Below are 3,540 nucleotides of genomic sequence, written 5' to 3'. Positions count from 1 at the left end.
CACATATGGGGAGGTAGACTCTTGATCAAATAATACTAAAGCAAAACAATGGCAAACCAGAACAATACCTATAATAATTGCATTAGAGGCCTATACCTTATATCTACCCGGTATAACATAACATAATCGATGATCACCACTAGCCTAGGAACCACCACGAGAACCATGTCAAACTCTACCCTTGTCACCCCAAGTGCCACCTCTAGCACTCTGTGAAGCTCTTTGGATAGTTGGGGAAAGTGTAGAACAAACATCCAGTGTCCTGGGATGTACAATAAAAAAAGCATGTGTGGGGTAATCCTTTGCCTTATACACAAACTTATCACACACAAAGCAACCTCAAGGACCTAAATTCGGTAGAGGATAACCAGAAGTGACAATACGTCATCCACAACTCGAAGTGTTATAACCCGTACTTTGCACCTAAGGACATGTTGGGAATACTTGTAACAAGTCAAGGGTAAGACTATGCTTGGTCTTGTTATATACAAGTTTCTATTGATTAAGTTGGGAGGTGGAATTATTGGAAAAGTTAAAAGGCAAAATTGGAATTTTACATATGGAAATACTATAAAAGGTTAAGGGCAAATGTGGAATTTCAACTTGGAAATATTAGGAAAGGTGAGGGGTAAACTTGGAATTCTACACCAAGTAGTTTTATGACATGTATGGGCTAAGGGATTGGGCTTGGAAACAAATTTTTAAAAAAAAATAATAAGATAAGCCCAACCATGACATGATCCACAACAAAGATCCAAGCCCAAGTCATTCATCCATGTGATGAATGACATAAAAGGGGACTTAGTCATAAGTTCCTAGAAACTTCAAGACAAATTGAGAAGGAGAAAAACAAAAGGAAGAAGAGAAAACAAAGAAAGGAAAATCGGCCAAGAAGACCAAAAATTCACCCCTTCAAATTTCATCCCAAAAATTATAATTTTCTAGTATTCCTACTAAGTCAAGGGTGCTCTACAACATGGTGTAGTTGTTTTGGAAGTTTGGAGATTTTTTTTCATTGATTTGGAAGTGAAGAAGTTAGAAGAAAAAGGTAAGAATTGATTCATTTTATTATGTTATGAAGTTTTGTGTATGTTGTAGTATGTGGAGGTGTATGGAATTTATGAAAATATGGAAGTTTTCATGGTAATATGATGCCATGTATACATGTTCTTATATGAGTAAGAATTATGTAAATTTTGTGTAGTATTTTTGTGTAGTATTTTTGTGTAGTATTTGGATGGTGGTTATGTTAATTATTTGGTGTTGGAAAATGAAAGTTGGATGAGATTAATTGAAGTTGGAAATAAGAGTTAAGTGATGAGATGGAAAAAAATTAAGGTTGCATAGCTTGTTAGTTGTTGTTGTAATTTTTGGAATATAAGGAACCTTAAATGGTGTATTTGGTATTAAATTAGTTTGTAGGAATTATATAATTTGAGTGTTATATTATAAGAAGATGGAAGTAAGTTATTAAAAGTATGGAGTGTTGTTGTTGGTTGTGAAGTTGAAGAAAGAAAATGAGTTTTTAATATTTTTATTGTATTTATGGAATTTTAAGTGAAGTATGGAGTTGATAAAAAAAATTGGATAGCTTACTTGGAATAATTTTTACTTATGTTGGAATGAGTTGAAATTTATTTTGGATATGGGATATTCATATTTATTTGGAAATGCAAAGTTTGGTTGAAAGTTGTTGCACTAATTGGAAAATTACACCAATTTATATTATGTTGTGTTTAAATTGATTATTGATGAAATTGGTGTTGTTGTTGGCTTGGTTGTTGATATTGTGGCCGAGTTGTAATCTCGGGGTTGCTATATATATAGGGGAGATGCTGCCGAAATTTTTGTAGACAAGTATTGGAAAAATTGAATTCTTAAAGTCTTATGAATAGTAATTGGTAAATGTGACCAATTGTAGATTTTGGAGGAAACGGGAATTGAATTTGGACAACCGTAAAACGTCAAAAAGGTATGTAAAGCTTTACATTTTCTTCTCTTGGCATGTCCTAGATGTAGAAGGATTGAATACAAAACTCGGGGATCACTCTACTCTTCGGAATCGACGTTCGAAAATTTCCCTTTTCTATTCAATGGAATTGAATTAGGTAATTATGAATATTTTTGGAAAAATTGTCTAAACTTCTAGATTTTTCACAAATGAATTCCGAATACCTTGAAACTCTTCTAAATAATATTATGAATTCTAACGCACGTGATTTGTATACGCCACCTCATTTGACCGAGGTGGGCCCCACTATTCCGAATTTTCCTTCGTTATTCCGTTTGAGTTACGGTAGGTAAAATTTGAAAGAAACTCTTTGCTATGCTTCCTAATATTATATGAATAATTATTTCGTTAATTCCCATAATATAATTTGAAAGTACGGAGACGATTCGGAAAATACTATTTTTACGTAAACTATTGTGATATTGGAAATACTTGTACTATTATTATTACTCAAGTTTCCTTTTATGTTTTGTTATCAAAATTGTGCCATCGAGTCTGTATAAATATTTTATGATTTAAATTGCATTAGTTTCTCACTACTCCACTCGTGGATGCCTCAATACTTCTTTCACTGAGCCTGGGCCAGGATATGTTTTCGTGCGTATTTCTCTGCATTGTTCGCCATGTCCCGACGTGAGGGGACAGGTATGACATGTACCATGGGGTGGTAAATATTATGCCACGGAGTTATGCTGTGCCATGTACATATATGTTTGTGATATGATATGATATGATATGATTTGATATGGCCATCTGATATGATATGATTTGTTACGGAGACATTCCCTACTCTGGTGTTATGCTGTGCCGTGGTGCCGATGATGGGAGGGCAACCACACTTTGTTCACCGACTCCCTAATGGGGCCGGATATGGCATACGTCTGTACATATATGATTTGAGATTTTGATAAGCATTTTGAAATTCTAAACATTGATTTCATGTTTTGCACATACTATTCAGATTATGATTTTATATATTACAGTGCATGTTTTACATATTCAGTACATTTTCCGTACTGACCCCCTTTCTTCGGGGGCTGCGTTACATGCCCGCAGGTACCGACGTTTGTTGTGCTGAGCCGCCTGTTTAGGACATCTGTTGTGTTATTGACAGTGCTCCTTTGTTCGGAGCTTGTATTTTGGTATTGACTCTATCTCTGTATATCTGTATATTTGGTCAGGGGTACGACGGGGCCCTGTCCCGTCTTATGACTATGCTATCATCTGTAGAGGTCTGTAGACAGAGTTATGTTGTGGGTTTTGGATATATGGTTTGGATTTTTGTGTGTTTTGTGACAGCCTTTCAACTCTCGTGCGTATATTTACTTCTATAATATATTTAGCAATTTCTACTAATCAATACATTTGTTTATTCGGAAAAAAAAAATAGACTAATTTGGGATAAGGGTACGTTTGGGTGCCCAACTCGGGCACCAGTCACGGCCTACGGGGTTGGGTCGTGACAAAAGTGGTATCAGAGCGGTTGGGTCCTCGGAATGTCTACAGACTGTGTCTAGTAGAGTCTTGTT

At 35.4% G+C, this 3,540-nt stretch overlaps 1 long non-coding RNA gene across 1 annotated transcript; it reads left to right on the top strand.

Annotated features, from left to right (window-relative positions):
- Positions 1 to 838: 838 nt before the first annotated feature.
- LOC129901111 (uncharacterized) lies at positions 839 to 2,785 on the top strand. Its single transcript, XR_008769758.1, has 3 exons — positions 839 to 1,048; positions 1,922 to 1,972; positions 2,541 to 2,785. It is a non-coding gene; the product is annotated as an uncharacterized LOC129901111 (long non-coding RNA).
- The last annotated feature ends 755 nt before the right edge of the window (positions 2,786 to 3,540 follow it).

This window comes from Solanum dulcamara, chromosome 8, assembly GCF_947179165.1.
Source record: "Solanum dulcamara chromosome 8, daSolDulc1.2, whole genome shotgun sequence".
Taxonomy (NCBI): domain Eukaryota; kingdom Viridiplantae; phylum Streptophyta; class Magnoliopsida; order Solanales; family Solanaceae; genus Solanum; species Solanum dulcamara.
The sequence above is the reverse complement of the archived record's forward strand: the minus strand, read 5'-3'. Positions and strand labels throughout refer to the sequence as shown.